This window comes from Lissotriton vulgaris, chromosome 10 (assembly GCF_964263255.1).
Source record: "Lissotriton vulgaris chromosome 10, aLisVul1.2, whole genome shotgun sequence".
NCBI classification, from domain to species: Eukaryota; Metazoa; Chordata; class Amphibia; order Caudata; family Salamandridae; genus Lissotriton; species Lissotriton vulgaris.
The window spans coordinates 878,983,277-879,010,486 of NC_141698.1; positions in this window are offsets into that span (position 1 = coordinate 878,983,277).

Sequence of the window (27,210 nt, forward strand, 5' to 3'; positions counted from 1 at the left end):
TAACTCTGTCTCCCATGTTCCGGAAGTCTGTCCAAATTAGGGATATTTCTGTCGTAATGGTGTCCACAGTCTCTCTAGGGTTGTCTGCACTCCTTGAATTGTTGCCATTATATCACTAAGCAACACTGCGTTACCAGTTGGCCTATGAGATGGTACACCGGATGTCTGATTCTTGGGGGCTACTGCTATGTTTGTTCCTTTGGGAGGGCAAATTTGTTCAGTTTTGTTTGGTGAGTTACTTTTATATTTTTGCTGCTGGACATTTCTACTGGGTCTATTTTTAAATTAGTGCCAAGGGTTAAGTCACCAGATTTCTAACTGCTACCTGTCACCAGGCTTAGCTGTACCTGGGCGGCCTGTCAGGTTTCTCCTGGTGTACTGATGCCTCCTGAATTTTGTGAGTACCACCGCTGTCGTGTTGCTGGGTTTTCAGTCACTGTTGCCGTCCCGAGTTGTGATGTTGCTTGTGTTACTTATGGGGCAGTCGGGTCTAATGTCTTGTTGGCCACTCTGGTTTTGATTCCTTTCACACATTCTGTTCCACATTCTCCCCCTCCGGGCAGCACCTATGAGTTAAACCAATGGGAGGGAGAGGAGCGCTCCGAGTTCCCACCACCAGCCAGCCGCCGGGCAGCGCCGGCCCTCAGATCTCACCATGGCTGGTGTCTTCTGACGATGCCGCACATGTCCGCTATGTTCACTCGCTTGTGTTGAAGTCTCCGGTGTCGCCGCAACACGGCTGCGCCCTCCTCTGCCAAGCCCTCGCTATCTCGCCGGTCCTAATTTAGATTAGTGTCACCACCGCCGCATTCATGCCGCATTGTGTTTCTTTCAGATGGCCGATGTTGCCGGTTTCGGGAACGAGCTCCTCAGGTGCCCTGCTTTGCTAACCAGCCTCCAATTACCCGGGGCCTTGGATTCAGATTATGTTACGGATATTGGCGGGGAAAGGTGCCAGGTCCCGGAGCCGCTTTAAAAAGCGGCCACATTTTCTCTGGCAATTAGCCACGCCCCGAAGAAATCCTTTTAAAGAAATGTATGTTACTTCAAAATATAAAAAAAAATAATAATTCATTTTACTGGTCCAAATGGCCTTATGTGTGGTCAGTTCTATGTGTCTCTCTCATGCCATTACTATAATACGTAAATGAATATCGTATTTCTTTTCTCTAAATAAGTGCCAGTGGGACCATTTTGTTTCATGTACCATACGTTACCCAGGTCCTAGGGCTCCTTCGGTTGCACCATTAGTTTATAATGGAATATATTACACCATTACTCCTTGGTGATGTAAAGATTCCTATCGCTGTGAATTAAACTCCAGAGATTCTCGGCAATCCAGCAATTGGGGTACTTACCTTTTGCGATGCAGAAATTGGGTGGAGCCACCAGACTATAATGGCTGATATATTTGTTTTAAAACCTGCACTGCAGTGTCAGTTACAGCATTGCTCCAGAATGTGCTTGACAAGTTTGATAAGAACTGGAGTAATGTTGTGTGCATCTGTGGCGGTATGGGAATACTGTGTGATGATCGAACACAGGGGAGGGCAGAGTTCAAGGCCTTTATAGTCAGGAACTCATGTTATTTGCTTAAGTATTGTAAAAGCTGCTTTGAAATCTTCAGAACTAATGAAGGAAACAGTTTAATTTGTTGTACATAGAGCGCACTCTTTAGACATGCATGTGAGCTCAAAAGGAAATATTTATCTTTCTCCAACTTCTGACATAAGAGGAAAAGTGATTACAACAATGTCCTTCAGCAGATGTTTTCTGTTCTGGAGGCAGTGAATGCAAATCTCCCCAAGTGGCGAACTTTCACAGACTTTCTCCAGAGTTGTGATGTGACCGAAGAAATGGGCAGAGCTTAAAACACATATTGAAAGTTAAGTTTAAAAATGTTCAGTTTACTGCACCCTTCACATTTTACAAGGGAACATGACTGCAGACGTTGACTTTATAAAAAAAGTTGGAATCAGAAAGCACTTACATCTACCAAGTGTACAATATAATTGGTTTAGACAAAAGCTCCTACTTGAGAAAAAGCAGGGGGACACTTTCAATGACTTTGGTGCAGCAACATGCTCACTGGTGGAGTGTTTGCCACTTGGCTGGCAAAGCACTGTAAAAGATAATTTCCATACATGTAATGCAACAATGCATGATCACTGGCAAACGATGTGTCACAATATTCCCTTGAGAATGTCATTTGACCCCTTTTGCAAAGCTGAACTTGCATCAGATTTTGAAACATATTGGTTCATTTGCAAATGTTTCGATGACACTGATTGAGGAGCCAGTACCTGACAATAGCCAACTTCAGGTACACGATTATTGGCTTGGAGAGTGATAGCAGTGGCCTGAGTTTGCAGTTTGTGCTTCGAGTATCCTTGCACTGCCAGTCTTCAGCATTAACATTGAAAGGTCATTCTCATAGATCAGGGTGGTCATGTGGGGGAAAAGGGTAAGGATGAGTTGTGATTCCCTTAAAAAAGTATTGCATTGAGTACTACAACAAATGTGACTTGCTGGACTATAGTACATTTTTTAGATAAACATTTGAGCAGACTAAACCAACCCATCAACAAGCCATCACTGCATTCCTTCTCAAAATGTATTCATCCTTAATGAGTAATGCAAACTGTACGTGTGCTGTAGTAGTGGTGTGATAAGCTTGCATTGCAGTAAAGCTTTTCTGATAAAACTGGAAAACATGGTCGTTGCACTATTTGTAAATGTATAAACACTGGTAAACACTGATTTTGTCAATTTTTGAAAACACTGGAAAATAACCACTGTAATCCAAAACAATAAACATTGAAAAGAGGGTAGTTTAGTGATAGTATTTTTTGTAATTGAAACAAGATTCCAAATATAAGATAAAATGATTATCTGCTTTGGTATTCATCTTGTTATGAATGTTGTGGGGCACAAGCCTAAAAAATGCTGCATCCCTGCTTTGGTAATGGTGCAGTGCACCTCCTCAGCCTGAAGTTGCCATACGTTGATTCATTTCAGGGGTGGGATGGAATATGGGCATGGGAAAGTTACACTGTGGTTTTTTCTCCTTGGGGACAATGAGACAATGCTAAGGAAGTCAGCAAAGTGTTTATGGCAAGGACCTCCAAGTGAGACAAGGCTAGTTTTGTTGCAGACATGTTCTTGCGCGATCCCCTTTTTGTTATCTGTAGGGTGGAGGGGAAACTGGCCAAATTGTTGTTGGACTGCAAACTGTTGTATTCTGAAAAAAACACTGGAAATTGTGTTTGCACAAAGGCTAGCATTGTGTAATGTATTATGTTTTTTTTCTTTTGTGCTGAAAATCAATAACTATAGCTTTAAAAAATCATAATATGTGGTCCCATGAAATTCAGGTTTTTTGTGACATTTATTTAACTTGCCAACTTTACCGTCACCCTTTGATGAGTATTGCTTAATCTGCTGCAATCAGGTAATTGCAAGATAAAGACCAGGTTAGAAGTGATACAGTGATCACTGGCACATTATTTAAACCTCTAAAATAAACAAAGATAGGATATCCAATATTGCTAACTACAAAACAATCCTCACTCTTATCACTGTCAATGGCTTTCAGTGACCCCACTCAAAATATCCATTCAGAAAATCCCTATTTCCCAAAATCACAGTGCATGATCAAACCTAAGTTTGTATTAAAGAGGCCACACCCAGCCCAGCTCACAGTCTTGGTCTCATCTCAGAAAAATATCACTTTTTAGCTCAGGGTAGGATTCACTTAATTCCTTATTCTTGCAACATTTTACAATTAATAAAAATGCGGAAAACATGGCTTTGTATTACAAATGTCAAAAGTGTGATTTGATCTAGAAATATTGGTAACCTTGCCGTTTTATATATTGGAGCCGAGCCAATTTATCCAGGTAGAACGCGCTTTAGAGAGTGACTTTTAATTACGTTTCTTTATTTTCCCAGAGCACTGACAAGGTGCATCAACTGTTTCCATTTTCTATCAGAAGACAACAGTGCTTTTAGTTCATTGCTTTCTGATGTGGGAAAGCCATCAAGATGGCAGGTGGACCTGACTAAAAGGTTCCTTTTCATTGGCAGACACCCTTCCCTTTGTAGTTAGCAAACAGTAAGTGGAATGGACAGGATGTTGACATCTTAGCCAGACAAGGACATGTCCTAGCTTTTATTCCAGGTAAAGAGATCAAAACCTTAACACTGTAGGCAGTTTATTTGACTAAAGAATCCCAGGGACAGAGTGGCACAATTCTTCCTGGGGAGATAGAAGAATAGAAGAAGGGTGACAGGTGTGAGATGTACAATAGTGGTATAGGTGTGCTTGGATGTAGAATTAAAGAGCCTATGGAGGCAAACTTGACTAAGCCCCGATTTACTTCTTAGAGGTACTTCTTGGCAACAGCAACAGAGTATCTTTCTGCTCCAGCATGTTGATGAAGCTCTGCACAAAACTTTAAACAGCATTGACAGGAACCGCTGTTACCGTGGTTCCTGCCAATGCATTAGAAATGACAGCCTGCCTGGCAGTCATTTCTAAATTAGGAGAGAAGCACCTCCAGCTAAGTGATTGAGTAATTTACTCCATCTCCATGGAGGAGAAACCTGCCTATATCTAAATTAGGCTCTAGGAATCTCATCCACCATTTTAGAAAGTCAAGTCATAATGCTTCCTGTAATTGTCTTCCATGTGGTCCTGAAGAGAGTGTTGAGAAGCCTGTACCACACTTAAATTCATAGTCAGGCAATCCAAGAAAAATACCTAAATGTTTGAGGAGAAATTGGAAATGGTAATTTGAATCTTTGGACTTCCAGGTGGCTGGAACAAGGTGCCAAGACTACCTGAAAGAGACACAATCTTGATGGTCACTTTTTCCAGGTTTGCCACACTTGGGGCATTTGAATGCTACTGAGGCTGCTGAAGACCTTCAAGTAGAACATATCCATTGCACATACACAACCACATAGAGTGCTGCTCAGCAACAGCGGTTGCCCCAGATGGCTGTAAAATTCTTATATCACTGTTTCTGTTAACAGTACATCTCCTGCTTTTCGCTGATACATTTCAGATTTGGAAACCGGGCAGCTGAGGTTAGAATGTCATTGAATGCCATTTCTGTGCCAATAATGATCAAGTGGGCCGAAGTGCTAAACAAATTAAATCCTCCAACACCCTTGATATGCTTTGTTGCATATTGGGTTGAACCAGTAATTCAAAACCTAAGTTAAATTGTATCTCCTGTCAACAAATTCTACCTGTTTCTGAAAGAATGACTTGCAAATTTTTTTTTTTCAACTTTATTTCGGTTTGTTAATGAACCATAAAAGTACATAACAGTTAAAAAAAGAATACATTTACAACTCATCCAATGCATTGTAGATCTCAATTAGCATATTTGCAGTAATCGGTTGACGTGCGGTTATAATATAACAATAAGGACATAACGATAGGATACAGAAGCTAAGAAATTTCCTTTAAAACAGATAAAAAACTAATTATTACTAAGACAGAGCCATCCACCCACAATAAGCGGGTTACTACACATGGATCAGTCTTCGTCTAGTTAACCACATCGAGAACAAGAATTTAGAAATAGCAGTAACTATCAATGCATTAGTATCAGTTTTTAAAATTCTAAAATAGTCTATATAGTTCCTCAGTCCTAGGTTAACACATAACTGTATAATCCATTTTTTCCTGCTGACAGAATAAGCAGGACAAAACAAGATTACATGGATTAGAGATTCATTCGGATCATTACAACCTGGACAAGGACGAGCTAAACCCAATTTCCATTTATCAGAATAGGAGTAGAGGGGTAATGTACCATATCTGAATTGTAGAAACAATTTTTTTGCTAAGACAGGTTCTATAGCATCTAATTCTTTCTCAAAACTGTAGACATTCTTATAGTGCAAGAAACTGTCGGTGAGACTAGATGGCCTGGCTGTTCGAAAGACCTCTTCAAGGTTATGATGTTTTATAGACTCAGCCAGGGTTCTCTTTGAGATAGATTTGCATGTGTCCTCCGGATTAGACCAGAGATTCTCCATGCCGATCTTGGACGCATGCCCCCTTATAAAAGATAACCACTTTATCCTCCCCACACCCGGGCGAGCCATAACAATTTTTAATTCTTCTCTATAACACTCAAGCTCCGGGACACTCCACAATCTACGCCAGTAAAGAAGCGGGCGTGAGGCAATTACTTCTGCAATTGGCCTCAGATTTGTATCCAGCCTTAGTGGAACTAGGGGGGTGTTAGTGGGTAAGGAGAGCAGTTGTCTAAGGAATTTGTTCTCTGTTATACTAATCTCGTTCGCTGGACAATGGCCCCAGAGTTCTGCCCCATAAAGGGTAGAAGATCTGGTTTGTACCTTGTATATTTCCAGCGGTACACTGACCAGCTTGTAAACACAAGATTTCTGCACTTTAAGGATACCCCCCAGAATGACTTGCAATACTTTTTTCAGCCTGCGACATCACCATAAAGTATGAACCCAGTTGCCTGCTTTTGTAAGTCATCTAATACATATATAAATATATATGCAAACAAGTGTTTAGGCACACAGGAGTGTAATACAATTGCTGAAAAAATGGAATCTCCTCATTCATTTTAGAGTTGATGGGTAATTTATGGTTTGTCTTATTATTTTGCACCCAATCAGAATCATTCATTTTCTCTGGGATATCTTCTTTATATCTTGCCCACATTTTCCCATAGTTAGCCTAATTTAATAGGCACAGCTTTTTGTTCACTTTAGCTATATGTCCTTGCTGGGGGGCTCATATAATGTGGTCTTAAATATAGAAATAGTGGTTCCGTTGCTCATGTTTGTGAAGAAGCTCTGTAAATGCTAGGCATCCTGTTCAGGGTAACTGCTCTCCCCTCATTCAGCTCTGTCCTTAAGGCACTGCCCCAGTGCCTTCTGGTCTCCAGGTACGTGTTCGAGGACCTCCTACACCTGCAGGTTCCTGCCTGCGCCTCATCCCTGGTGGTACAGTGGGAGAGCCTTGCTCTTCTGCTGGTCAGCTCTGCCAGCCTTTTTGTCTCTGTTTGTCTATTTTTTTAATCCTTTTTTTCTGTCTGTATCTTTTTGTCTGTGTGTGCCATTTTTCTGTCTTCTGTTTTCACTGTTTTGTTTTCACTGTTGCCTTTTTTCTCTCCATTTCCTGCCACTGCAGCCCCCACGGCCCCTCCCCCTGCATGTTACTGCTCCCACCGCCCAGCTGCTTTCCTTCCCCGACCCCTACTTAATGGCGGCTGCTGTGCGACAGGGAGAGCAAGACCTGTGATCTCCTGGTCATGTAATCGCTCTACTTTTGTGCAGCTCCATCCTTAAGGCACTGCCCCCAGTGCCTTCTGTTTTCAAAGTAGGTGTTTGAGGCCCTCCTCCACCCACAGGCTCCTGCTACACCTCATCCCTGGTGGTCCAATGGCTGAGCCTTGCTCTTCTGCTGGTCTGCTCTGCCAGCCTTTCTGTTTTTTTCTGTCTACTTATTTTCCTTTTTATCTGTCTGTGCTTTTTTTGTCTGTTTGTTCTTTTTTGTCTGTTTGTGCCGTCTTTCGGTCTTCTGTTTTACTGTTTTGTTTTTGTTTTAACTGTTGCCTTTTTTCGGTCCCTTTCCCACCACTGCTGCACCCGCGGACCCTCCATCCCCTCCAGGGTTCCCGTTCCTGCCTCCCTGCTGCTCCTCCTCCCCTCGACCCCTACTTAATGGCAGATGTTGCGCGACAGGGTGAGCAAGACCTCTGACCTCCTGGTCATGTAACCACTCTCCTTTCGCGCAGCTCCATCTTTAAGGCACTGCCCCCAATGCCTTCTGGTCTCCAGGTAGGTGTTCGAGGGCCTCCTCCGCCCACAGGCTCCTGCCTGCTCCTCACCCCTAGTGGTCAAGTAGGTGAGCCTTGCTCTTCTGCTGGTCCGCTCTGCCAGCCTTTCTGTTTTTTTCTGTCTACTTATTTTCCCTTTTGTCTGTCTGTGCCTTTTTGTCTGGTTGTTCCGTTTTGTCTGTCTATGCTGTGTTTCTGTCTTTTGATTTCACTGTTTTGTTTTTGTTTTAACTTTTGACTTTTTTTTAGGGCCTTTTCCCGCCACTGCTGCACCCGCGGCCCCTCCATCCTCACCAGGGTCCCAGTTCCCACCTCCCTGCTGCTCTCTCTCCCTCGACCCCTACTTAATGGCGGCTGCGACAAAGGCAAGCCCATCTGCGCCCATCCACGACCTGACTGTCACCAGCGCCAGGGACCCTGGACCTCTGACCCCCCCGCCGCTACGACCCAGTAACCCTCCATGCACTCAAACCTGGATGCCAAACAACTGCCAGCTCTCAACACCGAGCATCACCCAAGGCCCTTTCTCCTGCCAACACTGCTGCCGCACATGCACTCACCTCCGGACCCTGACAGCTACCACCAACCCACAGGACCCAGCACACCAAAACCCCTGAGCTGCATTGTCCTTAAAGCACACTCCATGCACAGACACGCAGTAGAAATCTGGGACCTCCTCAACACCCTCTCGCCCGATGTCACCTTCCTCACCGAGACCAGGACCAATGCTAGCTCTACACCCAACATCGCATCCGCCATCCCTAACGGGTACAAGATCCAGAGGAAAGACTGCCCCAACCATCCTGGGGGAGGCCTCGCCATCGTCCACAAAAGCTCACTCCGACTGACTACCTCCATCTTTAATGACTCCTTGCCCCTCATTGAACACATCCACTTCCAGATCCAGGTCACACCCAGAACGATTCTATGTGGAACTCCCACCTACAGACCTCCCGGACCCTGCACCCCTTTCACTAACACCTTCGTAGACCACATCCCACCACACTCCCTCGCTTTCACAGGCTACGTACAGCTCGGAGACCTGTCACCCACAAAGCGGGACACCCTTGGCTCCATCTTTGCGCAGGAAACAACATTTGCTCTCCAATGTTTGACTTCACCCCACAGACGTGAGAGTGGGGGCTCTAGGTTACGCTTGTCTTTTACCATCTGGGTCCCTCGAGACAAAAATTCCCAGGTAACAGAATCCTTCTGTGACAACCCGTGTTATGCATTCCCTAGGGAGATATGACCTTGCTCCAGGGAAGACATAGAACAATGATTTATCCCAGTTTATAGTGTAGCCTGAGTATTAGTGATACAATAAGAATATTTGCAGTATCCTATCTAGTGTGATATGGGGGTCAGACACATATAACAGGATATCATCGGCATAGAGGGCTATTCTATTTTTCATTCAGCAAACCACCTCAAACCCCTTGTTAATGGATCCCCCCTTAACCAGAATGCCAGTGGTTCCAGTATTAGGACAAAGAATCAAGGGGGCAACCTTCTTGCGTGCCCCGTCCCAAGAAGAAAATTGTCGACATTCATTCATTCACCATAACATGGGTTTAGCTGGTCCATCCATATAGACAAGTCAAACCCAAGCAAGAAACTCTGATCCAAATCCAAATTTTTCTAGAATTACATACATGAAGGGCCACTCCACTGTGCCAAAGGCCAGTTGTGTATTTAATGACATCACAACGCCTCCCCACAGATGATTTCAGCATGGCCCAAGACCCCATGCAGTTGCTGTAAGTTAAGTACTGTGTTGCGTCCTGGCATAAAGTCCAACTGATGCAAGATCGGCCTATACGAGGCACATGCATTAGGTGGTTTACCCTCCTTACAAATGACCACAATGTTAGCTAATCTCTTCTCTGATAGAAAGTTGATGGCCTCCTGACTTTCCTGAAACATTCACAAAAGGTAGGGAGCTGCTAGAGTTTACGGGTAGGCTGTTGGGGCCCCCAGCCTTAACCACATTCAATGCTCAAATAGCTTGTTTGACCTCACTTTCTGTGAGTTCTTGGTCAAGAAGGTCTAGCTTGGTATTTGGAAGTCTGACATTTCTAGCTCCTCATCGATTGTTTTTCCTGATGTCAGGGTATATAAATGTGTGTTGTAGGTGTAAAATGTCTCGACTACGCCATGTCTGTCCCCAACGGCATTCCTTTCTGGTCCATTATCGCGAATACCCATTGAGGCGCTATCTCCCTCCTATCCAGCCATTACAACTGTTTACCCGCCTTGTCACTGACCTCATAAAAATGATGCTGCATTGCACAGTAATTGGTTCTGGACGCCTCAGTTGTGATATCTCTATACTATTTTGATTTAATTATCAGACAATGCTATACCGTATCATGACTAGTGGACGCCAGCTGGGCTTTGAGATCTTGGATCTCCCGTTCCAGAGTCTCCAACCAGGCCCTTTTCTTTTTTGTTACCCACTATGAAGGCGATCACTGCCCCCTAATTACCATTTTATATGCCTCCCACAACACCGGTGCTGAGTCCAACATGCCTTTATTTTTGGTAAAGTAATTGTTGATGGTATCCTGAAGGCCTGTACGGGAGTGAGCACCAGCCTCTGGAACCAAACTACCCCCACGTGCATTCAAGGGTGTGCTGACAGCATATATATGCATCCACAGGTGGGGGAGCACAGCACCGAATCTATGTTCAAGAACGCCTCCCAGCTGGGGCGTTGCCAATGCTTGATGGCTGAGTCTAATGGACTACCACTCAGGGATGGGTAGGCATCCTAGTATCTTAGCTAACAAGCACGAGAGTCGGATACCTCACCACCGGATGTATGACGTTACAACGCAAACTTTTACTCCGCATACCATTACAACGCGGTATTCACAACAGTCAAGTCATAGAATTTATATAGCGCACTACATACCCAGAGGGTCTCAAGGCGCTTAGAAAGGGGAGGAGGATTACTTGTCAAATATCCACGTTTTAAGTTGCTTTCTGAATGCTAGGTGGTTCTGGGTAAGGCGAAGGTAAGCGGGGAGTGAGTTCCATGTTTTAGCAGCCAGGTATGTCAAGTCAAGTCAAGTCAAAGAATTTATATAGCGCACTACATACCCAGAGGGTCTCAAGGCGCTTAGGGAGGGGAAGAGGATTACTTGTCAAATATCCACGTTTTAAGTTGCTTTCTGAATGCTAGGTGGTTCTGGGTAAGGCGAAGGTAAGTGGGGAGTGAGTTCCATGTTTTAGCAGCCAGGTATGAGAAGGATCTGCCTCCCATGGTTGTCTTGTTGATGCGAGGTACAGTGGCGAAGGCTTGGCTGGAAGAACGTAGTTGGCGGGAGGGGGTGTAGAAGGACAGTCGTGAGTTGAGGCATTCTGGTCCGATGTCGTAGAGTGATTTGTGTGCGTGGGTTAGCAGTCGGAAAGTGATCCTCTTATTGACGGGTAGCCAGTGGAGGTCTTTCAGGTGACCAGAGATGTGTTCGTTACGCGGGATGTCTAATATGATCCTGGCTGAGGCGTTTTGGATTCGTTGGAGTTTCTTCTGGAGTTTAGCGGTAGTACCTGCGTAGAGGGTGTTTCCGTAGTCCAGTCGGCTCGTGACCAGAGCATGGGTGACTATTTTTCTGGTTTCGGTGGGGATCCAGCGAAATGTTTTTTTGAGCATGCGAAGAATGTTGAAGCAGGATGAGGAAACGGCGCTGACTTGTCTGTTCATTGAGAGTGAAGAATCCAGGATAACGCCTAGGTTCCGTGCGTGGTCTGTCGGGATGGGTGCTTTTTCAAGGGTTTCCGGCCACCAAGAGTCGTCCCATGCAGAGGGGGATGTACCTAAGATGAGGACTTCTGTTTTATCTGAGTTCAGTTTCAGACGGCTGTGTTTCATCCATTCGGCAACTTCTTTCATTCCTTCGTGTAGGTTAGTTTTGGCGGTGCTGGGGTCATTGGTGAGAGAAAGGATCAGTTGAGTGTCATCTGCGTAAGAGATGATGTTGAGGTTGTGTTGGCGTGCGATGGCCGCGAGGGGGCTCATGTATACGTTGAAGAGGGTGGGACTGAGTGAGGATCCTTGTGGTACGCCGCAGATGACTTCAGAGGCCTCGGACTTGAATGGTGGAAGGCGGACTCTCTGGGTTCTTCCGGTGAGGAACGAGGTGATCCATTCGAGTGCTTTTCCTTGTATTCCGATGTTTCTGAGGCGTTGTAAAAGGGTGCTGTGGCAGACTGTGTCGAAGGCTGCAGAGAGGTCGAGGAGGATGAGGGCGACTGTGTCTCCATTGTCCAGTAGAGTTCGAATGTCGTCTGTTGCTGCGATGAGGGCGGTCTCAGTGCTGTGTTTTGCTCGGAAGCCAGATTGTGAGAAGGATCTGCCTCCCATGGTGGTCTTGTTGATGCGAGGTACCGTGGCGAGGGCTTGGCTGGAAGATCGTAGTTGGCGGGACCATTACAACGCATAGCGCTTTGGGGTGCTGGATAGTGGTAAGTATAATTTACTATTCTAACTCCAGTCGCCGTGGACCCTAGGGAAGGTGTTGGATAGTAAATTAAACTTACCTCTTATCCTAGAGCGCCCCCCAGCGCAATGCGTTGTAATGGTATGCGTTGTAATGCCTGCGTTGTAGTGGTAGTGCGTTGTAAAAAATGCGTTGTAACAGGTGCATACCCTCACCACCACCATCCCGCCTCGGTCAAAGGCACTTGACAGGTCTCTATTGACTCCAGCGGTCCCCGAAGACTTGGTCCAGGCCACACTAAAAATTGAAAAAACCACAAATAACAATGGGTCAGAGAAAAGAAGAAGCTATCTAGAGAACTGTGTGCTATGGAAGGGATACAATCTATAAATCCACAGTGTTCATGGAGAAAAAAAAAATATATGTTCCCATCAGATACCCGTCCTGTACCGCCCTACATCATTTGGGATCCTTCACCCGAAGGAAGTGGAAATGAATCCACTGTGGATTAGGTAGATTGCAGCCTAATCGTACTGAAGGATGCAGTGATGTGTAGAGGAAAATTATATAGTGGTATCAGGGGGTAAAGATAACTAGCAGTGCAGAGAGAAAGAATGCCATGTGTAGCATGTGACTAAGTGAATTAATATTGGGTTGTGGGAATGGAAGAAATAAATTTTAATAGAATCCTACCCGCACCCAAGGTTAAAAAACAGTGCAAAGTAGTGTTACAAATACCTACTTAGGTATAATCTAGGTCGACATGTTTCAACAGAGGAATAGGCTCACAAGATACCCGTCTGCTTCATCAGGACCTTTAACAAAAATGTGCTACTGCTGGTAAGTGTATTTAAAGTGATTGTAATCATATCACCTGATATCGCCAGTCGGGATGATCCAGATGGTCACCAACATGAAAAAAGGACGAGACAAACATACACATAAGAACACACAGAGTTATTAACGATAGCTTCAAACACAGAGAAATGTCTCGTGATAATGTACATTTGCCAAACCATATTGGTCTAGGGTTGCTTGTTAAGTCAACATGAGTATAAGGCGACAACGGCCTTGTGAACAAAAAGGTTAAAGTACTCCTTGTGATCACTCACCCACGCTCTGGGGAATGAGGTCTCCACCTCACCCGGCTACAACTCAGGTACAAATGGAGCCCCGCTCTATCAAATGTAAAGGAAAGAAAAATGATGAAAGAGGAAGAGCTCAAAAAAGCCCATGTGTCAGACACACCTTATTCAGAATGCTTTATTTGTAGCAGTTTTGCTACTCTTCTGTCTAGCGCAGTGAATGTAGAAAAAGTTCTGTCTTTTGCGTTTTGGAAATGCAAATCGATTCCGAGTTTGTATGTACTGGATCGACTTCTAATAGACAGATGGGGCAATATGCCCGTGTATGTGTATAATGGGTGTTTAGACTAGGAAACTGAGCGCGTTTTAATGGGCGTTCCTTACTATCAGCGCTTATCAAACCATGTCTAAATGACAACCGCCATACCAATAGTGCCCGTCTATGTATATACCGGGTGTCAAGACCAAAAGAAACAGGCTCCGAGCGCTCTAATAAGTGCTCCCGAGCACGTCTGTCAGCACTGCTGCTATTCTGCTCCGAGGTTCAATAGAAAACGCTAGCGCCCTCTTCGTTAGTGTTATGTGCCCCATACGCTTACCTTTCCGTCGGTACTCCTCGCCTCCGTCTAGGCTGTTGGTGGGAGGTACCTGCACGGAAAGGAAGCGGATATTTGAACCTCTTTCTGCCGGCCGACGGAGCGGTCACATGACCGATTCCGTCGCATGCGTCAGAACTACAAAACCGTAGGGAAATGTAGTTCGGTAGTGGCGCACTCGATCGCGCATGTTAATGGATCCCCCCTTAACCAGAATGCCAGTGGTTCCAGTATTAGGACAAAGAATCAAGGGGGCAACCTTCTTGCGTGCCCCGTCCCAAGAAGAAAATTGTCGACATTCATTCATTCACCATAACATGGGTTTAGCTGGTCCATCCATATAGACAAGTCAAACCCAAGCAAGAAACTCTGATCCAAATCCAAATTTTTCTAGAATTACATACATGAAGGGCCACTCCACTGTGCCAAAGGCCAGTTGTGTATTTAATGACATCACAACGCCTCCCCACAGATGATTTCAGCATGGCCCAAGACCCCATGCAGTTGCTGTAAGTTAAGTACTGTGTTGCGTCCTGGCATAAAGTCCAACTGATGCAAGATCGGCCTATATGAGGCACATGCATTAGGTGGTTTACCCTCCTTACAAATGACCACAATGTTAGCTAATCTCTTCTCTGATAGAAAGTTGATGGCCTCCTGACTTTCCTGAAACATTCACAAAAGGTAGGGAGCTGCTAGAGTTTACGGGTAGGCTGTTGGGGCCCCCAGCCTTAACCACATTCAATGCTCAAATAGCTTGTTTGACCTCACTTTCTGTGAGTTCTTGGTCAAGAAGGTCTAGCTTGGTATTTGGAAGTCTGACATTTCTAGCTCCTCATCGATCGTTTTTTCTGATGTCAGGGTATATAAATGTGTGTTGTAGGTGTAAAATGTCTCGACTACGCCATGTCTGTCCCCAACGTGCATTCCTTTCTGGTCCATTATCGCGAATACCCATTGAGGCGCTATCTCCCTCCTATCCAGCCATTACAACTGTTTACCCGCCTTGTCACTGACCTCATAAAAATGATGCTGCATTGCACAGTAATTGGTTCTGGACGCCTCAGTTGTGATATCTCTATACTATTTTGATTTAATTATCAGACAATGCTATACCGTATCATGACTAGTGGACGCCAGCTGGGCTTTGAGATCTTGGATCTCCCGTTCCAGAGTCTCCAACCAGGCCCTTTTCTTTTTTGTTACCCACTATGAAGGCGATCACTGCCCCCTAATTACCATTTTATATGCCTCCCACAACACCCGTGCTGAGTCCAACATGCCTTTATTTTTGGTAAAGTAATTGTTGATGGTATCCTGAAGGCCTGTACGGGAGTGAGCACCAGCCTCGGGAACCAAACTACCCCCACGTGCATTCAAGGGTGTGCTGACAGCATATATATGCATCAACAGGTGGGGGAGCACCAGCACCGAATCTATGTTCAAGAACGCCTCCCAGCTGGGGCGTTGCCAATGCTTGATGGCTGAGTCTAATGGACTACCACTCATGGATGGGTAGGCATCCTAGTATCTTAGCTGACAAGCACGAGAGTCGGATACCACACCACCACCATCCCGCCTCGGTCAAAGGCAGTTGACAGGCCTCTATTGACTCCAGCGGTCCCCGAAGACTTGGTCCAGGCCACACTAAAAATTGGCCACAGCCGCCATTAATCTCCCATGGCCAGATGAGTTGGGTCTGCGAGTGCTCACCTGCCGCTCCTCCTCTGCCGGGCCCCACCTTCTACAGGGAGCCACAGCATCAACAACATTGTGGCTGCCTCTAGGCACAGCAGCCGCATCCACCTAGGCCCATCCGGCCCCACTCAGCTTCTCCTGACATCTGCAAGCCTCTACAGCACAGGGCCATGGAAGGCTGGGGCTTCACACTGGTCTGTAGGCCCCGCTCATCGCCAAAGTTTCTGCCAATTTTTTGGCCCACAAAAGACATCGCTGGGCTCCATTCAGCTGTAGCAACACTGTCCCATCAATTGTCTGGACAGCTTGTGGATAACTACGAGGGATAGCAGGAGGATTATGCTCCGGGCTATAGGAGCAACTTTTAGGAAACGGCCATCTCGCCCAGCAGCTTGCCACACTTCCCCAGTTTTGCAATATTCTTAAGGTTTATGAAGCAGGGGAGATCTTAGGAAAAAAGTAAGCATTAAGCAAGTGTGATAATTTTAATTATATTAATGTGTCCTACTCATAGTATCACAAAAAAAGGTAATGAGAAACTACATGGAAGTAGAACAATTGGCTCATCATTAAAAGCATTTAAAATGAAAATGACAGCTTTGTTGCTCTTTGTTAACCCGGTATTTAATATTATTAATACAGAGGAATTGGAAAAAATCTACATGCAAAACATCAATCAACTTTTTAACTTCCTACATCTACTTCAGATTGCATATTAAAATTGGAACTTAACATAAAATCCCTGTACAAAGCTCACATTCCTGAGAAAATAAATTAATTTGCAACTATGCAGTAGCAGATCCGTCAACTTTAATACAGCAAATGTTTACAGAAGTAAAAATAAACGAATGCAAAACATTTGGAATTAAACTTAACGTCTATAGATAAGGTAATTAAAGAATTCAAGCAACCATTAACTGCAATTCTGGCTAAAATGAGCTGGGCTAAGTGGGAAGGCCTACTAGGAAAAACCTTCCTTGAAAGCATCAAGAAAAAAACCCTCGACACATAGATTTGGTGTATGAATCCTATTTGTCAGTAAATCAAGAATACCTTGAAGCAAACAAATCTACACAGTGCATAAAAATGAAATACTTAAGACTCAGGGGTGTATTCACAAGAACGTGTGCTAAACATTATCAAAAAAGCTAACGCACTTTTACACATCGCAGCCTATCGTGGGAAAATAACCCTGTGTCAACGTGGAATTCACAATAAGGCGGTAGCATGCGATAGTCTGCCAACACCGCAGCCAATGTTCGCAATACAACCACCTCGACTGCGATAAAAACACAAACCTCAGCGCGAAAAAACATGCGACGGGCCAAAGCGCGATGAGGAGATCATCGATAGGCAGTGCCAGGCCTGCAACACACGCATGGCAGGTGGGAAAAATCACTATAAAAGTAGAAAAAACACCCACACACAAACTGACCAACACCCAAGCACCACGGAGGCAGCCAGAGCAGCGCAGAGGACATGTGCAACCCCACAAGCACCCCCGAACACCAGCCTGGGACCTCTGGGACAGGGAAGGGCAAGGACAAGAAAAAGAGGAAGACGAAGTTCAGTCCGCAGGAAAACAGGATCCTGATTACGGAGGTGATGGAACACCATCAGCAGTTGTTCGTCACCTCCAATGTGTCATTGGGATCTAAAAAATGGGATATGGCGGAACATCGTGGACAAGGTGAATGCCGTTGGAGAACACAGGAGGTCAATGGACGAGGCCAAGAAGCTATGGATAGACATCAAGCGAAAGAACAAGAAGAAAATCACAGCCAACCAGAAGGCAGCAATGTAGACTGGTGATGGGAGCCCAGCGCCACAGCTCGTGCTGGATGACATGGAGGAGCTGGTGTTGACAGTCATCAATGTAGAGACCGTGGCCGGAGTTGGGGGGACCGGACACTGCTCGACAGGACACAACACAACCACAACAAGGTGAGTGACCACCAGGTACTGGGGGGATGGGTGGAGAGGGCCACAATGGCACACATGCACAACCAAGCAGTGCAAACCCACAATGTCTCTGGGTCATGCCCCTGATCTACACACTGTCACAATGTACAATACCATGCTGTCTGAATGTCAACATGTACCATGCGGCTACATACATGTAGACACGTCATAATGCACCATCTCCCCTTCAAATTGCAGGGGCACCGTCAACACCCCCTGAAGAGCAGTCCCAGCACTCTTCATTGATGACGAGGAGGACAACGCCAGCATTGACACCCAAGCCCTCCAACACATCATGGACATCATCCACAACTCACCTCCAGGATCAGGACAACCCAGCAGCATTGAGGAGACCCCACCCACTACCCAAAGCATCAAGCAGGAGGCACCCACAGCCCCAGCAATTTCCCAAGACCCCCAAGAACAAACCATGGCCTTCCAAGGATGTGTGTTGGAGCGCCAGAGGGAGATGGCTGAGTAGGGGTGGGTGGGGTTCGGTCTCATGGCTACCAAACTGGACGCCATCCATGGGTGTCTAGGTCCCATCAGGGACCAGTTCCAATCCCTAACAGACACCCAAGGTCCGCTCCATGGTCTCCAATGAGCCCTGACTGACATCGCTGGAGTCATGACGCGGAGAGAAGAACACCTGTCCACTCAGACTGGCTCCAGCGATTCCAGACGTGAGCTGGCACACATGCGGAGGCTCATGGAGGACATGGTGCCAATAGAGGTGGAAAATATGACAGCCACCACTGCACATCAGCGAAATGTAGCTGGGATCTACCATGCCCTGCAGATCCTCATCATGGCATTGCTCCCACTAGGCGTGGCGCTGATGAATGCTGCTGCCCCCATACCATCCACATCTCCGCCCCCTGGTGTGTCAGTGCCTCACAGTGCGGCAGGTGTATCCACTCCAGCACCTGATGTGCCACTGCCACACAGTGTGGCCGACAATCCTCCTCAGGCCCCTGATGTGTCAGTGGCACACAGTGCCGCAGCCGGTACTGCAACACCCACAGGTGGGGCAGAGCACACATACGGGGACTAGGACGTGGATTGGATTGTTGTCAGAAAGAGGCACTAGGATTCATTTCCGTCACCTGTCCTGTATCTGCGTGGTGCCGCACATTGCCTCATTACCTCCCACTGACCCCTGAGACACTCTGCTGCACTCACCTTGTTCCTGTCATCCCCAGATTGACTCTGGCTGGCACTCCACGGGCCCATATTGTGTGGTGTGCTTGGCATAGCTCTGTACCACTCCAGCTGCTAAGCTCCACCGGATGTGAATAAACATCCAGTGACGCTCTGCTGTGTCATGTCTTTCATCATTCATGTATGAATGTGTGGATGGAAGTATGGACAGTGATGTCCCTTACGTTAATGATGCTCATGTAGTGGGATACCAGTCACTGTGTGCAACATTGTCTATTGTGTCCCGTGTGCTGTGGACACTTCAACAGGGACACACGCATTAGTCACTTCCTTGTCCTGTCATGGAATGAACCATGCCCAGAGCCCCCGAGTCATTATTGCAAGCTCTGCACTGGTCCGGCGCACACCAGGCCAGACCACTCCGCTCACGCTCTGACGGGGGCCCACATAGCTACCTGTCGCAGGCATACTCACTGGTGGTGTGCAGGTCACTGGTCTAGTTGTCAGCATGTCACAGCCACTCCCTGAGGGCAGGTCTGCACACACACCACACCCACCCAGCACAGGCGTCACAGGCCATGTGACCCAGCAAATATAAGGGGTCGACAACATCACATTCCCCTCTACCAGTGGTGACTGGATGATGGACGGTCCATGGTGCTCAATCATAAAGGGCCCATGATTTTCTGTGCACATTGTTAGTGGCACCTGAGGCCTTGCGGCGACACAGGCCAACCACCACGTGGTGCTGACTGGCATTGCACAGGGTTAGTGGCACCCGAGGCCTTGGGGCCGACACAAGCCTACCACCATGTGGCACTGACTGGTGTTGCACAGGTTAGTGGCACATATAATTTCTGAGCTGGTGTAGCTTGCGATGTTGATGTGTGCCCTGATGTAGTCTCCACCATTGATTACTCAGGACTCAGCGTCATGTGTGGGACCTGCTGTGCCGTGGGGCGGGCCCGCATGATGTGGACCATGCCGTAATGACCAGGACCTGGAGGTCGCACAGGCACGTGGTGTTCCTACTGATGGACACACCGGAGGCAGCAGGTGAGCAGTGGGGCCTGTGTGTGCAAGGGAGGCGGGATCTCTCTCTCTATCCCTTCATTTCCTTTTCTCTCACTCCCTCTCCCCTCCCTCTCTCACTCCCACTCCCACTCCCTTCCCTCTCTCTCACTCCCTCTCCCTCTCTCTCTCACCCTCCCTCTCCTTTCTCTCTCACTCCCTCTCCCTTCCCTCTCTCTATCTCACTCCCTCTCCCTACCACCTCTCTCACTCTCACTCCCTCTCCCTTCCCTCTCTCTCTCACTCACTCCCTCTCCCTTCCCTCTCTCTCTCTCTCTCCCTTCCTTTCCATCCCTCTCTTTCTCTCTCTGGCTCACTTTCCTTCTCTTTTTCTCTGTGTCTCGCTCCTTTGATGTGCGTATGACACACGTCCTGATGTTGTGCTTTCTTTTCCAGGCTATGTCTTCAAGATTGTCCCTGGCGGACCCAACAACATGGCTGTTTTGTGTTGTGTTTCAATAAAGTTATTGGTTGTTACTTCATTGCTGTGTGACTGTTTCTCGTCCTTCTGGCCACACATGTGTGTATTTATTTTGGCACTGTGCGTCATCATGTGTTTGTTGCGGCGTTTGTGTCCTGTATGGGGTGGGGCCTGGGGTGGTTGCGGTGGGTGTTGTGGCCTCATGGGCATCCACTTTGCATGATCATTGTCTCTATGAAATCTGTGGGTCTTCAGATGTGGCTCTTGACTGGTCTTCCTTTTCTTCTGCAGGTAGTTGTCCTGCTTTACACCAGCAAAAGGCAGATGTTAATTCCCTGCTGCTACTTTGGCTTTCGCCTGTTTTTGTTTCGCAGATCTGGCAGTTCAATGTGAAAGTGGTGTTGTGGTTTTTTCGTGTGTTTTTAGGGTTTGTTGGTGGTGTCCAATGTGGAGATAAATTTTGGGGCTGTTATCGCAGGAATACTGGCGATGGCTGCAGTTTGTGAAATGGGGTGTTAAATCTAGCTCCACATTTGTTGCGTTACGGTGGGGATAATTCGGAGTTGTGTCCCTGTGAATATCCCCCTCAGTCTAGTTTATTTATTTATTTATTTTAAAGGTATTATATAGCGCTGGCTAGACCCGGAGATATCAGAGCGTTTTACATGAGCATCAGATCATAGTTACAGTTTAAACTGTTACAAAGGTTACACAGTTATTAGAGCTTGGCAACATAGTTACTTGTAAGGTCAACAATAAGCACAAATAAGTAAGGGGGAAAGATTCAGGGGAGGGGGGAAGTAGCTGGCGAAGTAGACAGGTAATGAAGGCAGGAAAGAGGAGGGGAGGTTGAAGGACATCGCATGGAAGGAGGAGGGGAAGGGCGACGGGGACACAAACCGGTAGACGGGTCAAAGCAACATCCAGAGTCCAGTAAGCTGTGATCCCAGGGGAAGTGGTATCACTTCCCTATCTCTGTTGTGGGAGGCTCCCTTTACACAGTGGACTCTCTGTGTAAAGTCTCAGAGGGGTCTCTGAGACTCCAAGGCCTACATACTGGATCCTTCCTCAAAAAGGGGAGAGGGAGTGCTTTGGCAAGGGGTGCCATACCATACCTCAGCTGTGACTGGCTCCCTAGGTGCAGTGGACTCTCTCAGCGGGTACGCTGAGAATCCAGAGTATAAATATTGGATCTTTCCCCAACAAGGGGAGAAGGAGTGCTTAGTCAAAGGGCACAAAGGACAGGGGGCTAGGCAGACTAGCAGGCAAGGTGAGAGATTCAGGGGAGAGTGCATAGGAGCTAGGAGTTTGGGGAGATAGACAAAGGGAGAAAGAGTACTAAAGGGGAACAGATTTAAATAATGAGTTATTATATAGCGCTGGCTAGACCCGATGGAATCAGAGCGCTTTACATGAGGGACAATAATGCTGCAAATTACATCAGTTAAAAATTACATAAGTATCAAGAAAAGCATTTAAAGAACATAGGGGACAAGGTGAATGGAGCAGGAAGGTAAGGGGTTAGGGTAAAGGGGTAGGAGGAAAACAGGACGTAGAGACGAGGGGAAAATCTGCCCAAGGTCCGGCTGGGTAGGTGACGTCAGGGAGGGGGAGTCCACAACCCATCTCCTCTTTAGCTATATGGTAGCTCTACCGGGCATCAGCTAAATCACTAGGTCTCCAGAGTCTGGGGTAAGTTCCTCAGGTTCCAAGTCCTGATGTGTAGGCAAGTTAGGGGATAGGTTCAAGGTCTGGTCAATGTCCAATTGTTGTCCCAGGGAAGTAAAACAATGTGTAGGGGACCAAAATAACAAATCCAGCGTGCACACACCATCAAACATACAGACATGCACAAGCACCCACCAATGAGAGCACACACTCTCCAGTGCGCACTGAAGCACACAGACAAGCACATAGCCAGAAACATCCAACAACACAAACACACACAGAATCCCATGCTCTAATGCAAAAACACCCATATACATGCACACACAAACACCATCACATGCACAGACATGCACAATCACACACAAATGCGTTCAATCTCATATACACGCAGACACGCACAAATGCACATACAGAAACTATCAAGAACACAAGCACACATACAATCACATGCTCCAGAACAAAAATACCCAAGGGCGTACACAAAAATACATGCACACACACACACACACACAGCATCACACGCACAGACATGCACAAGCACACAACAAATGTGCGCACACACTCTCATACGTGAACAGATGGCGCACATACAGAAACATCCACACGCACAAGCATGCATACAATCCCATGAGAGGAGCACATGGCGGCCGCAAGCTGAGGGGTCGCACGCCCGCAGTAAGTCCTTCCACTCAGTGCATGCAATAATCATAAGTTATGGCTGAGACATGTCACCAACTACAAAATAAGTAAAGTTTTTCTTACTGGAGATGTGTTTTTGTTTCCAACCTGAATTTTCTGCGCTGTTTTGGGGCCGCTCCGGAGCTGAGGCGGGCTGCAGCTTCACAGCACGCTGTCTCTTCAGCGGAGGCTTGGCCCGGAGTGTTTCTGGGAAGGGGCGAGGCAGAGACAGCACGGGCGGTACCACGCTGGCAGTGAGTGCCGGTGTGCCTAAAGCATTCGCGCTGGAGGGGACAATGGTTGCGGCGACGGGGGGAGAGATTGTAGAGTCTGGAGACGCCGGAGCAGAGAGGCGGGGCCTAGTTCCGAATACAGCTACAACAGTACAGGAAAAAGAATTGGGTATCGAGGTAACAGGGCTCCTGGGGGTCCGTAAGTGCGGTAAGTCCTCTCCCCCTTACTCTTTGCGTAATTCTAGTCGGAGAGGAGACCTAGGGGTGGCTAATCCTTTATTGAAAACGTGGTGTTCTGTGTCCCCTTGGAGAGGAGACCTAGGGGTGGCTAATCCTTTATTGACAACGTGGTCTTTTGTGTCCCCTCTACCGACCCCTCTTCCCACCCAGCTTACTCCAACTTCAGAGGGGTTTAAAAGTAGAGAAGCTGGGAGTGTCTGCGGGCCTCTAAAGCATTGAGAGGTAAAGCGGCAAAAAAGGGTAGGAAGAGCGGGGCAGGGAAAGACTCTGGTGGGTAGGAGCCCAAGACTCAGGAGAGCAGTGAGTCCCAATAAAGTATATACAGACTGAGCTCATCCAGCTTTAAGCGCTGAGGGTGATAAGGGCGACAAGGGCAGTAAGGGCGAGAGCTCCTCATACCGGGAGTACAAAGGGAACGGTATCAAAAAAATTGAGAAAAAAGGCATTCTAACAGATGCCAAAATTAAGATAACCCCCTCGTTGAGATCCTATTTCAAAGTGCTTCCGCAAGTGCTGGAGGTAGGGAAACAGAGAGAGCCATTGAAAGAGGTATCTGAGTCGTTAATATCAACAAAAATGTCGGTGACTTCGGATATGGAATTAGGGGGCAGATGTATCAACCAATTTTTTTGTCGCAAACGCTGCGAATCCCAAAAAAACAGCATTTGCGACTAAAAAATAGTAAAAAGGTATGTATGAAAGTAATCGCCTCGCAAAATAAGGAATCGCTAAAATTGCGATTCCTTATGCTGCGAGAACATCATCTCTGTGAATTTAATTGCAATTTCTTATTTTGTGATGTTTCAAGTTTGCGAAAATCGCAAACCAGAAATCGCAAATTGCAAAATTGAGAAAATCGCAAATTAAGAAATCGCAATTACCACCAAGTGCATGCAGGTATAAAAAGTAACCCGCAATGCAACAGAAACTTCCAAAATGGCAGGACTATACCTGATAGCAAGGAGGCTGCCTATCTGTGCCCTTGCACAGAGGAGACATAGACAGGAGCGAATATTCAGACTGCGCATCACGCTGTTCCAGCAGACTGAAGAGGACATCTATGATAAGGACAGGCTGCACCCACACACCATCTTGGACCTCATAGAGGAGCTGAAACCTTTTTTGGAACACCCAACAGGCAGGACACAATCAATTCCTACCAATGTGCAGGTATTGTGCTCACTACACCTTCTGGCCTCACGGTCTTTTCAAGGTGTCAACGCAGAGGTTGGTGGGGTGTCCCAGAGTGCTCTTTCGCGCTTTTTTCATGCCTTTTTGGATGCAATGCTGAACATCACATTTACTTCCCAAGCACCCAACAGGCATTACAAGAAACGAAACTTGATTTTTACCAAATTGCACGTTTTCCCCATGTGATTGGCTGCATTGATGGGACCCATATTACCATCACACCACCAGCAGCTACAGAATATGTCTTCAGGAATCAGAAAAGCTACCGTTCCCTGAACATCCAGATTGTGTGCAATGCCAAATACATATTCAATGATATTGCGGCCAGATACACATGACTCCTTCATTTTCCGACATAGTGGGATACATGGACGTCTGAGTGCTGGACAGTTTGGAGAGGGATACCTGCTTGGTAAATACATATCACACATCCATCCTTCCATACATTAGTAATTTGTTAGTGGAACATACACTTACTCTTACTTTCCTTCCATGCAGGTGACAGTGCATACGCAGTGCGCAACTTCATCTTAACGCCATCAAATGCAAGTGAGAGAAGATAGAACAGGGCACACTGGTCAACGCGCAGTGTCATAGAACGCACATTTGGCATTTTGAAAAGCTGTTTCAGGTGCATACATAAAAGTGGAGGGGCATTGCAGTACAGGCCTGAAACATGTTGTAAGATTGTAACAAGCTGCGCAATGCTACACAACATGACAATGAGGAAAGGCACTGAAATTGAAGTGACTGACTCAGACACATCGGGTGATGATTGCACACCTCCCCCTGGCAGGGCAGCAGCAGGAGTAGGAGCAGCTGCTGGACGGCAGAGACGGTCTGAGATCACACAAAATTACTTTTAGGTAAGAAAAGAATGTAGTCTCACAAAATATCTGTGTCACAGGTGCTGTGTTTATTCACACTTCACACACCTTATTTGCTTTACAACCCATAATATGTTACAAAACAGTTATGGCACTGTTCAGTAAAGTAATTTCCAAATAATAGTTTTGTTGCATCAACATTTGAAAAAGTAGTGTACTGAAGTACTTCACTTCCTACAGTGGCGGGTAGGTGCAGGGCGGCATTCTGATTGTGTGCTCTCCATTCCAATGGTACTAACAGCCGCTTCTGCCTTGAGTGACTTGCGATGTTGGAGTAGGAGTGTTACTGCTCCTGCTAGAGGTCTCCTCACTTTCTCCTGAGACCATTAGGGAGCTGGCACCAGAGTTGGCTGTTTGCAATAGTTCCACAGCATTTGTGACTTGATCCAGGCCTCTAGCTATATCTTGACTGCAGTGACCCATCTCTGCGCCTTGTGAAGTTTGATGTTACTGCGCAGAGGCGGTTAACAGCCTTCGTGAAGCTATGCATACGTGCATGTGCACATTGTGCAGCCCTGTTTCTTGCAGTCTCTGTGCGCTCCAGTGTAGTACATAATTTTTCTATTGCACCTGCCATCGCCATCATGCCCTCACCCATGTTTCGCTGATTTCTGTTTAATTTGGTCAGCTGCCTATTTATTGACCGCAGTGCCTTATGTTGCAGGCGCTGCACCTCAAGTATGTCTTGCTCAAGTCCTGCGAATACAGTGGGTGTCTCTACAGAAACACTACTACTCCTGGACAAGGACCTTTGTGCTCCATATGTGCGTGTTCTTGCCTGCAGTTGCTGTTGGCCTAGGCTCTCACCAGGTTCCACAGTGTCTTGGCTACTGTCTCTTGCATCACCACGTATGTCCATGTCATCCTCCAAAGGAGGCAGAGAGGGCACATGTCGGTGCTTCCTAGACACACTAATGGTGTGGAGACACGTTCCTCACTGCTTTACCCTTCAATGCCAGATTCAACATGGATTTGGGAGTCCTCTCCCTCAGCGATGTCCCCTGGTGCCCTTGATTATGCTGTGGATGTAGAGTGGGACATGTGAGTTTGTGTTTTGTTCTGCATCTTGGTACAAATAAAGTTTTCTATTTTGAACTTCTATCAATCCTGACACTCTCATTTTGCATACAATCAAAATCACAATGTAAGCATGTGTATCATTGCTTTCAAATACCAATTATCCTTCACAAGACTACAACTCTCATGATGCATTTGTATGTGTATGTTAAGGAGTCTACCTGGACTCAGACTTCTTTACTCAATGTCCCTCTCTCTACACAGTGTGCATGCAATACCTAGCTGAATTTATGTTTTTGCCATGCATCTTACCTTGAGCACTGGAAGTAGGTTCGGAGCTGTCAATATCAGCCACTCCACTAACACTCTCAGGCAGGAGAGTGGCCTCCACGAGTTCCTCATGTGGTGTTAGTTGCTCAGCAGTGGAAGTACCACCACTAGTCTTCTGTGCCTCCTTCAACTTGGCAGCCACCCTCTCTTTAGATCTCTGGTGCATATTGTACCTTCTTTTTCTTAATTCCTCTATGGTCCGTGTGGTGACTCCAACTGCATTCACCTTCTGTTGAATTTCAAGCCAGATCTTCCTCTTCCTGGACTCTGGAACCTTCAATGCTTTCTTCCCAAAAAGCAGTTCATGGCTGCAAACCATCTCCTCAATTAAAACCTCCTGCTCCTTTTCAGAAAACCTATGCTTTCTTTTCCTTTTTTCAGCATCCATGCCCTCCTGTGGCCTCTGGGACTCCATTGCAGAGCTAGCAGTTCAGTGCAGCCTCCAAACACTCTCCTAACTGCCACTGGGTGTGGCTCAGGCAAGCAGGTGCAGGTGATGACTCCCTCTTCCTGGTTGTGATGCCATCAACCTGCACCTGCTTTGCAGATTCCTGCTTTTGCGATTTCTTAAATTGCAAATTTCGCAATTTAAGAAACCGCTAAATATTCTGTGATTTTTTTAGCGACATTTAAGAAATCGCTAATATTTTGCGAATTTTTCCATACATCCCTTTTTGCGAATCTGTAACTGC